Source organism: Beta vulgaris, chromosome 1 (assembly GCF_026745355.1).
Source record: "Beta vulgaris subsp. vulgaris cultivar EL10 chromosome 1, EL10.2, whole genome shotgun sequence".
Lineage (NCBI taxonomy): Eukaryota > Viridiplantae > Streptophyta > Magnoliopsida > Caryophyllales > Amaranthaceae > Beta > Beta vulgaris.
The window spans coordinates 9076303-9087234 of record NC_079202.1 but is presented as its reverse complement, the minus strand read 5'-3'; the positions used below and the strand labels follow the sequence as shown (position 1 = coordinate 9087234).

At 40.0% G+C, this 10932-nt stretch overlaps 1 long non-coding RNA gene across 1 annotated transcript; it reads right to left on the bottom strand.

Annotated features, from left to right (window-relative positions):
• Positions 1-2091: 2091 nt before the first annotated feature.
• On the bottom strand, positions 2092-10474 carry LOC125491898 (uncharacterized). The gene is made up of 3 exons (XR_007268471.2): positions 10191-10474; positions 9780-9919; positions 2092-2371 (listed from the first exon to the last, which is right to left on the bottom strand). It is a non-coding gene; the product is annotated as an uncharacterized LOC125491898 (long non-coding RNA).
• Between the last annotated feature and the right edge of the window lie 458 nt (positions 10475-10932).

The window sequence follows — 10932 nt, the reverse complement described above, 5'->3', positions numbered from 1 at the left end:
AATAACTTTGAAAATAATAATTTAGTCAACCAAAGTTAACTTCAAAACCAAACTAAAGTTAAACCAACACAAATTCAAAACTCAACTATAAATGTAAAACTCAATTATAATATTAACAAAGTCAACACAAGCTCTCAACGAAATCCCAAACCCATGATGCATCATCTTCAAACTTGAAATGGACGATGCACTATTGATCCCGAGAGACTGCTCACCAAATGGGTCATTACAAGATCGATAAGACATAGTCATGATCAACATACACACATACACAAATCACGTAATCAGCAAAGGTAAGTACTAAATATAAAGCCTAGCATGATAGCCTAGCATGATACTAATAAACATTGAGGCAAAGATAAAATAATAATATAATAACATAAAAGACTACTTCAATGAACTTAACTCCACAACTAATAAGTTAATTAATTGAAATTGAATAGGCAATGGAAAGAGTTGGCCAAACCAAACCACTTTTCAATTTAGAAGACGAGGTATATGCGCGACTTCGTACTCCCCTGACCTACGATATCAAGGAACCTTTTAAATAAAATAGGATGCGGTGATCAATTCGGTCCCAAAAAAAGCATGGGCTACCACTATGTACTCCAACTCATATTAGTCCAACATTTCAGATGTGCACAAGTCTAAACCTTATTGCTATTCACTTCCAACTTTAGGTAGGTGATTAATAAATTATTTACTTGTTATGACTCACAAAGTAAGACAAACAATATAATCATCAAGGATATATAAGCTTCCATTTTTATCGAAGGATTAGATAAGGTGATCATTAACTTAACAACCAAAGAAGAATTCCATTATTGATTCCATAACCATTATTTATTTGTCGATCCAAGTCAACAATCAACCAACCTTCCATAGGTGAATAACCAACTTATCAAATAAGGTCATCAGTCCTGATAAAGTAAATACAATAATCCAAAGGAAAAAACATGATCCAATTCATGATCCAATAACAACATAATTATTAATCTCTCATGTGAATTAATAAAAAAGAAGGGTTTTTCTACGTAGTGCCCTGCGTTTTTCAAAATTTTACGTTGTACCCAGCCTTTTTGAACTATCCACATTGTACCCATAAACTTTCTAAACGTCACACAAAATACCCTTACTAATAGAAAATCCTACTCCAAACCTCATTTAGTCTTCAATTTATCATATTTTATCCCAAATCTCAGTCAACTAGTAAGGCTAAAAAATCCTACTCTATGCCCACATGGTAAGAACGTTCCAAAATCTACTGTTTGATATCGTATATAATGATATTGTGTGTAACGTTAAGAAATCTTAGGGGTACAACGTGGAAATTTCAAAAAAGTTGGGTACAATATAGAATTTCGTAAAACACATGGTACGATGTAGAAAAACCCATAAAAGAAAGTTCTGAATCACATATGCTTGCGTCAATCATCCATACAAACATAACATAATCATCATATATAGTCAACATGATTCTCACAACGACATCAAACATGCAATTCCACTTGAATATAAATCATATATGAACTATAAATAGTTTCCTATACATGATTCTACATCAATCCCGTGCTTAGGACATGATACTAATCCAACCAACACATAGTTATGAACATATATACACTACTACAAAGAATCCTAAAGAGACCCCCTAAAATCTCATTTAGAGACCACATGAGAGGTGATCTTCAGCTCACAGGTCTCTCAGGATAAATAACCACTTATTGCATGTGGTTTCTTAATTTAATAGAAGAGACCACTTTCTTAAAATAAGTGGTTATTTATGAATTTAAATAGGAAAAAAAGAAGAAGGATAAGGCACCACATTTTACAGATAGGTGGTCTTTTTTATCTTACAAAGAAATCATTTTTAATATATAGGTGATCTTTTTAATCATTCCTAGAAACACCACGTGAAAGGAAAATGTGGTCTCTTTAACCCTTTTTTTTTTTAAAAAAAAAAAGCAATATTTCAATATTATTATACGTTTTCTCCAATCTGTTTCACCTGCTCAATGCGCGTCTTTCATAATATACAAGTGATTTACATATATATAGAACATCTAGGCACTTGTATTGAGATAATTCAGATGACTTTATAATTGGCATAACCTTTTCATTCATTGAATATTATTCACTACAAAATCACATGCATATCAATATAAAAAAATAATAGAGCACCTAGGCATGTTCCTAATTCATGTGCATAAACTTAAGAATATAGCTCTCAAAATTTCAATCAATATACACAAAAGTTTCAAAGACCAAAAACGATGTAGATCAATTACACTTCCTAATAAAAATCTATGTTATCTCAAAATTCCTCCTCCTCCAGCTTGTTTATGCTTGTGAGTATGAGCTCTGCCAAGTACTGAAAAGCACAAAATCTATGCATTAAAAATAGAATACAACCAAAAAGGACAAAAAATGCTACTTCAAATTAAAATTTACTAACTTTGTTCCATAATATCATCTAATGAGTCAAAATAATTGCTAAGATTTTTCTCTCTCTAGAATTTTCTCTCGAAAATATTTTGTTTCTTTCCTTGACTATTTTATCCTTCCTTATTAGTGTGGTCATCGGAGGTTTCTACCTCTGTGCTAATGGTGCAGGGGCTCCGGGAGCCGACTAGCAAGGATGATCAAAATAGGCCAAGGATTTTAGATGAGTCTAGAATGGACATGGATCTAGTGCATGGTTTGAAAGCTCTGGGTCCCCAAGGTAATATTGAAGAGATGGATTGTGAAGTAGTTAGTGTGAATCTGCAGAAGGAGGAGGGGCAGCTGGCTAATGAGCAAGAGCCAACTGAGGGTCAAGAAATGGCGGAATCCTTCAAATGGGAGCCTGAACCACCAAAAACTATGGTCTCATTTCGAGATGCGGTGGCAGGATCTTCACAGTGGTTTAAAGAAGCAAAGAATGTTGTCTTTAATGCCCGTGAATGGGAAGATGAAGATATTCCCATACCGAGTGATGCTCTGGCTGTAACCTTCCCCAAGGAAACTCTCAGTAAGTTAAGGGAACCATGGCGTAATGCTTTGATGGGAAAGGTCCTAGGAATGTCTATTAACAGAAATTTTATGAATGATAGAGTTCGTAGAATGTGGAAGACTCAAGATCGAGTAGAAGTTATTGACTTGGGAAACGATGTCTTCTTATTTAGGTTCAATAACAGGGAGGATCTGGAAAGGGCCTTGTATGGTGGCCCATGGTTCATTATGAATCACTATCTTATGTTGTCCCGCTGGAAGCCGGATTTTAGACCTTCTGAATCTGGGTTTGATAAAATTTCGATCTGGATTAGATTTCCTGAACTCCCCATGGAATACTATGACAAGGAGGCCTTATTCATGATAGCTGCGAAAGTTGGGAGACCAATTAAGGTGGACTACGCCACGGATAATGCTGTTAGAGGAAGATATGCTCGAGTTTGCATTGAGGTTGATTTGGCGATCCCTTTGATCACTAAAGTTTGGGTTGGTAAAGCTTGGCAAGCTGTTGAGTATGAAAATTTATCTCTGGTGTGCTTTGAATGTGGCAAGATAGGCCATAGAAGGGACATCTGTAATACCCGAGAAGATAATAAGGTCCAGGAAGAAGGTAGGAGACAGAAGGGGAAGGCCGCCATGAAAGAATCAGCTGAAAGTAGTTCGTATCAAGCAGCTAGGATCGTGTCAGACCCAAGTGGGTCAGTTAGAATCAGGGTTTCAGAAGACAAGGAGCAATGGAAAAGTTTGGACAGTAGCTCAAAAGATATGGGAAAAGATGCGGTTCAGGAGAATCAGGAGAATTATGGCCCTTGGATTGTTGTGACAAGTGGAAGGAAGAAAAATAATAATCTTAGAGAAGTGAGGAAAGGAATGGGGAAATATAATCAAGAGAAGAATCGAGTTTTAAAAGAAAAAAACATAAAGGAAGGAAGTGGGGTCCGGGGAAGTGGAGAGAGAGTGATAGTGGATGTTAATAAATGGGAAAATTTAAATAGGACAGGGGAAGACAAAGAAGTAAATGAGGAGTTAGAAAGAAGCAATGATGACATATATGGAATAAATACAAAAGTGGCAGGTTTTTTTGGAATTAACGAGATTGCGGCGGAGCGGATTGGTGAGAGAAAAAGGGAGGTGGGCTCTCCAAAGGATAATAATTTGCATGGCAAAGCTACGTCTATTCCTCTTCCAACTGATTTAAATTCTCGGAATTCAACTATTAAGCAACCTATTTTATCTTCATCCTCTCCCCCTCTGCATGAAAGTTATGGAAGGAAATCAAAACCTGCCTTTAGCTCTGCATGTGCATCAAGGGCCCCGGAAAAAATCTCCGATGGAGCCATCTCGGTTCCTCACACCGGTACCTCCTCCTTTAACTCAAAGCTTGTTCCCAACATTCCCAACTCCACTGCTGTGGAAATTTCTGGCCAAACCTTTGACCCAGGAGAAGTCTCTGGAACTTCACTTTCACTTGAGACACCTTATGATGTATCAACACCACCGGATATCCGAGCCATGGATTTTCGACTTCGGCCCGGAACCACGGCTTCAGGCACCGCGAAAAAATCTCCCAGTTTTTCTCTTAAAGTCCGAAAGTCAAGAGGTAGAAATTTCGAAGCCGCAAAACCTTATGTCAGTCGTAATACTAGAGGAAATGCTCGATCTGTTCCAGTTAGAATTGGAATTTTACAGAACACCAGCGTCTCCTCCGGAGATCTGGGCACTGATGATTCCGGTGAAGCTGAGCATGGAGAAGGGAGCAGTGGGGTCGGATATGTTGCCACCCAAGAAGCGCCTGCGTCAGGAGGAGACGAGCTCGGAGAACGGGAGGGGGAGGGTTCAAAACTCGCTTAACATGAAGGCTGTTATTTGGAATGTTAGAGGGGCCAATAGTAAGTTTTTTCTTTGGCATGCCCTAGATATGGTGAAGGTGCACAAGCCGGATATTCTGATCATCTTGGAGACCAAGTGTTCTAGCCTTCGTGCGGACCAGGCTGCTGCTAGGTTAGGCTTTCGAAACTTCAGAATTATCCCCTCCTTTGGAAGAAGGGGAGGCATTTGGTTGCTTTGGAAAAATGACATCACTCTTGTTCAATATGCTGATTATAAGCCGAATCATTTCCATGCTCTTTTTAAGCTTAGCCCTAGCATTCCTGAGGTCCTTATTACTGGCATGCATGCACCAAGTATTGCGACTGATAGGAAGAAATACTGGGTTGACCTTACTCATGACTCTCCTCCGAAGGGGACTCCTTGGCTGGTGGCGGGAGATCTGAACGAGGTTTTGAGTGCGTCGGAAAAATGGGGTGGCAGAAATGTGAACTCGTCTCAGGCTCAAGATTGTAAGAACTGGATGAATGCTAACGCGCTCATTGATCTTGGGTATCAAGGTCCGAGCTACACCTGGACCAATGGCAGGGATGGCAATGACCTCATTAGAGAACGCCTGGACAGAGCTCTCGCCAATGCTGATTGGCTTGATGTTTTTCCTAATTCTAAGGTAATCCATCTTCCCCGGATTTTTTCTGATCATTGCCCTATTCTTGTTATTTTTGAGGATCGCCCTACGTCTTATGCCTTCCCTTTTCGTTGTAAAGAGGCCTGGGTGTACCACCAGGATTTTGAAAATGTGATGAAGAAGGCTTGGGGGGATGGTAACATAGCTTTTCTAGATGCCAGGAAGGATTTCCTTTGCAATGTTAAACACTGGAGTAGGTATACTTTTGGTAGGGTGGATCTTAAAAAGAAAAGATTACTAGCTAGGTTGGGTGGTATTCAGTCGGCCCTTTCTAGGAACAACTCCACTTTCTTGATTAACCTGGAGAAGGATTTATTAGTGGAGTACAATAATGTTGTGTTTCAGGAAAGGGTTCTTTTGGCTCAGAAGGCTGGTGTGGAGAGAGCTAAAATGGGTGACATGAACTCTAAATATTTCCATACCCTTGCTAAGGTTAGGAATTGTCGCAAGAAAATAGTTTGTTTGAAAGGCCAAAGTGGGGAGTGGATCACGAGTGGGGAAGTTTTAAAAAAGATGATGGTTGATCACTTCAACCAGATTTTTACCACCTCTCACTATGAGGAACGAAGGGAGGGGCAGTTTCAAAGCCTGGTTCGAGTGTTGGATGAGGATTATCATAGGATGGCTTTGAAGATTGAGGAAGGGGAGGTGTCTACTGCCATTGCACAAATGGCTCCCATGAAGTGCCCTGGGCCGGATGGGATCCAAGCTATTTTCTTTAAAAAGTTCTGGAAGCAGGTTGGCCCATGTGTTGTGACCTTAGTCTCTAAGGCTTTTGTTAGTGGTCGGATCCCTAAGGGCATTAATAATTCGTTCCTGGCCCTTATTCCGAAAGTTGACCCGCCGTCTGAGTGTAAGGATTTTAGACCCATTGGGCTCTGCAATACCATCTATAAAATCCTTACCAAAGTGATTGCTAATCGCATCAAGCCTCTTTTAAATAATCTCATCCACCCCTCCCAAACTAGTTTCATCCCGGGAAGAGTTATTCATGAGAATGTTATTATTGCTAAGGAAATGGCGCATTTTTTTAAGAAATGTGGCAAGAATAAGAATGTCATGGCTATTAAGGTTGACCTTTCTAAAGCCTATGATAGTTTGGAATGGGGTTTTATCAAAGATACTTTGCTGGGCTTTAATTTTCCCAATGAGCTTGTGAACTTGATCATGGATTGTATTTGCTCGCCTGAGATTTCGGTTATTTGGAATGGTGAAGTCACTTCTTCCTTTTGTCCTTCCCGGGGTATCAGACAAGGGGACCCTTTGTCCCCTTACATCTTCGTGCTGTGCATGGAAAGGCTTTCTAGAGCGATTGAGGAGAGTGTTGTGCGAGGTGAGTGGAAGCCTATTAGGATGGGGGAGGAGGTTAATATCTCGCATATTTTTTATGCGGATGATGTCCTGCTCTTTGGTCAGGCTTCCCAGGACAATGGGGAAGTGATAAAGAAGGTCTTGGATGAGTTTGGTGAGCTTTCGGGTTTAAGGATTAATGTTGGTAAGTCTACGGTGATTTTTCCTCCTAAGATGCAGCACCAAAGAAGACGTATTTTGGCGGCTACTATAGGGATTAGAGGGGCTACAAGCTTTGGGAAATATCTGGGTATACCCATTATCCCAAACAAGTTGAGAAGAGCTGACTATGGGACCCTTCTTGAGAAAGTAAAGAATTCAATTAGAGGCTGGCAAACCAATTTTCTTAACCTGGCTGGTAGATGTACTTTGGTCAAGTCGGTTGTCACGTCGTTTCCGGTGTATGGCATGCAAACGGCTCTTCTGCCTATTGCGGTCACTAAGGAGATCGAGAAGGAGTGTAGACGTTTTCTGTGGAACAAGGTTGATAAAACTCACTACCTCGCCAGAATTTCCTGGGATGTGGTGTGTAGTCCTACCAGGGATGGAGGGCTGGGGTGTAGGAAGATCCATAGCTGGAATTTGGCCTTCATGGCTAAATTGGGCTGGGCTATTCTTAAAAATGAAGATAAACTTTGGGTGAAACTTATGAAGGCTCGTTACTGGAATAGGGGCTCCTTCTTAAATGCTCAGGCTAAGAATCACCACTCCTCTATCTGGAAAGATATTGTTAGAGGACGAGAGATTCTGGAGAAAGGTTTAAAAAAAAGAATTGGTGATGGGTGTGGTACTTCGCTTTGGCTTGATTGGTGGGTTGGGGAGGCACCTCTTATAAAAGTTGCTGTAAGTAGAGTGTCAGATTCCATTTTACATTGGAGGGTGAGCAATATTATTAAAAATGGGAAGTGGGATATTGGTGAAATTCAGGAACTGATCCCTGATGAGTATTGTAGGAGTATCCTGCGTACTCCTCTCCCCTTTTTCGACATGGAGAAGGACGTTTATATCTGGGCTTGGGAGAGGAATGGGAACTTTAGTGTCAGGTCTGCGTATAGAATGCAAGGTGGTCCTAGTGTTTCGCAGGGGCAGAGGAACACTTGGAGTCAGATGTGGCGTTTGAGTGCCCCGTTTAATTACAAGCTGTTGTTTTGGAACCTTTTGCACAAAATCATCCCTACTGCTGTTTTCTTGGCTAACCGTATTCCTAATTTTGATGTTGTGTGTGTTCAATGTGGTCAAGCTAGTGAGTCTCTTTTTCATTTGTTTCGAGACTGTAGAATCCCCAGTATTATTTGGTCTGACCTTTCCCCTATTATGCCCCCTGTTATTGCTCACTCCTTCTTTTGTCTTGACTGGGATGGTTGGCTTAATTTGAATTTAAGTCAAGAGGCTACGTGGAAGCTTCTCTTTGCCACTGCCATTTGGCACATTTGGTGCTCTAGAAATAGGGCTGTCTTTGATGCTGCTGTCTCTCACCCCAGGCATCTCCTGAATAGGGTGAGAGCAGACCTGGTTACTAACTCTAAAGCCTTTCAGGTTACGGTAAAGCAAACTGCTCAAGGGAGGTCTCAGATTCATTGGAAGCCGCCAAAATTGGGATTCTTGAAGCTTAATGTGGATGCAGCTTGGAAGCAAGAATGGGTGGTGGCAGGTATAGGAGGTGTTTTCAGAGATAACAAAGGAAAATGGGAATTTGGTTTCGCTAAGAAGATGGAAGCTAGCTCCCCAGAAGCTGCTGAGCTCTTGGCTGTTAGAGAAGGTCTTCAGATTGCCTGGGATTGCTGCTATCCTAAAGTGGAAGTTGAGTGTGACGCCTTGGGGGTTATTAACCTCCTTTCTAAACACTCTGATGTGGCTAATCATCCGCTGGGGGTTGTCCTAAGTGACATTAACATCCTGATCGCCAGAGACTGGTGTGTGGAGTTTTCCCATTCCAGGAGAGATGCTAACAAAGTGGCTCATGGCCTCGCCTCTTCCGCAGTGGTGCAGAAAGACAGTAGGGTGGTTTTTGTGCTCATTCCGGAGCATGTTAAGGAGGTGTATTTGAAAGATCTGGAGTATGTACCTAGCTCCTCTAGTTAAGTTTGGTTGTCGTGTCTGGTGTCGGTGGAATAGATTGTATGGTTCTTTTTTGTCTTGCTGTGTTGGTATTTCCTGGGGTGGCTGGTGTAGTTGTTTTGGCTGGGTGGTGTTATTTTATGTGGTTTTCCTCTTTGTTGTAATTTTGGGTGGCTTAGCCACATGTTAATTTAAGTTGTTTCCCTTTTCCTTAAAAAAAAAAACAACAAATTATAAAATCACCTCTTCCCAAATTACAAAATGCTGCCTGAGCTGCACTAGTGGCGGTGGCAATTATAGGAGCATTGCCACCACCTCTTCCCAAAACTGATATAGCTGCATCCATCAGAATTAATCCTCAAAGCAGTAAACAAGAGCGACCTTTGCACTATCTTATCCCTTACTTCAGTGTCTTTCAGCCATTTTTATATATTTTGGGTGGACACAGTGTGATTTGTTGATGTAATTTTATTGCTTTAATGGGTAAAATTTACTGTCTCTACTCTCTAGCAATAGATTATGCACTTCAAATGCAGCAAAGTCCTATGCTGAAGATCAGATAACCCAACATTTTTCGTTCTATCATCATTACCTAGAAGACCATACAATTCTAAACCTTAATGATAAATGTCTCAATGATATCTTTAACTGCATGAGCTTTTAAACAAAACTACACAGCAATATCACACACCCAAACAAATCCCACAAATCTATAAATTGCTTATGATACCGACGCCTTCATAAGTCATTACAACGTATGCAAATCTAAGACATCAATAATCACTAAAAAAACAAAATTCTTTAAACAACATTCAAAAACATTATTATATACCACTGGTGCAACAAAACCTCAATCATATGGTACCTCTGGTTTTTAGTAAACACGAATTTCTCATACGCCAATTTCCCCCCATTCGTGGACCAATCATCGGAATAATACTTTACAGCTACCCTTTTCCCTTCTAAATCAAGCAAAAGTATGTTTTTCACTATTGGGCATGAGTCCTGCACAATCAAATCATAATCACATACCAACTCATAAATCACAAATCAAAAGAACCAAATTCAATGAAGATATATCATTTCAACACTACATTACACAGTACGTCATTAATGAAAACATAGTAATATGAAATGCTTCACCGACGAATGAAATTGGTTAAATCAAACCATAATCAATGTTGATTTTACTCATAATGAAAAAAGAAACAACAAATCGAGGCGGCGACGACGGCAGCGCAGACCAACCACAGCGACCACAAAAGAAGGTTGGTACCTTCGGTACTTTGTGAACCACCAGGAAATCGAGGCGGCGACGACGGCAGCGCAGGCAAGACCGACAGGGGCAATAGCACACCAACCACATCAACAACCGCAACATCAACAGAGCTCCGGCGAGATTCGGCAATTACCAGCGAGGGGAGCGAAAGAAAGAGTCGGGGAGGTGCGAGAAAAATGGGGTTTGAGAGGTGATGAGGCAGAGAGAGATTTTTTAGGTGAAGTAGTTTTGTTTCATTCACATTAAACTGACAAAAGATAGTTACAAGAGTATATTGATTTTATTTCTTAATTTGGCCAAATATAACTTTAAACTTAAAAATTGGAATAAGTTTATTCCTCATTTCCTTGTTTAAAAAATTCAGGTGCCTTTTTTTCTCTTCAATTTACAATTCATCATTATACCCGTTAATATATATTTTAGGAATCGATATTTTCTCTAAAAGGATATAAACTAAAAATAACCACTTAACAAAAATAAGTGGTTTCTTTAATATTTGTGATTTTAAGGATGTGCAAAAAGACCACATGTCTAAAAAGGAGGTCTTTTTATCGTACTATAAGAGACCTCTTGTCTAAGAAACTAGGTATTTTTTGCTAAATAATCACTTATACCATCAAAGTGGTCTCTTATGGGTGGTCACTTTGCCCATATTTGTAGTAATACCTCGTGTAGACAATATGCGAGGCGACTTTAACAACCTTAGAAGTCGCCTAAAGAGAACTCTCCGCCTACCAAA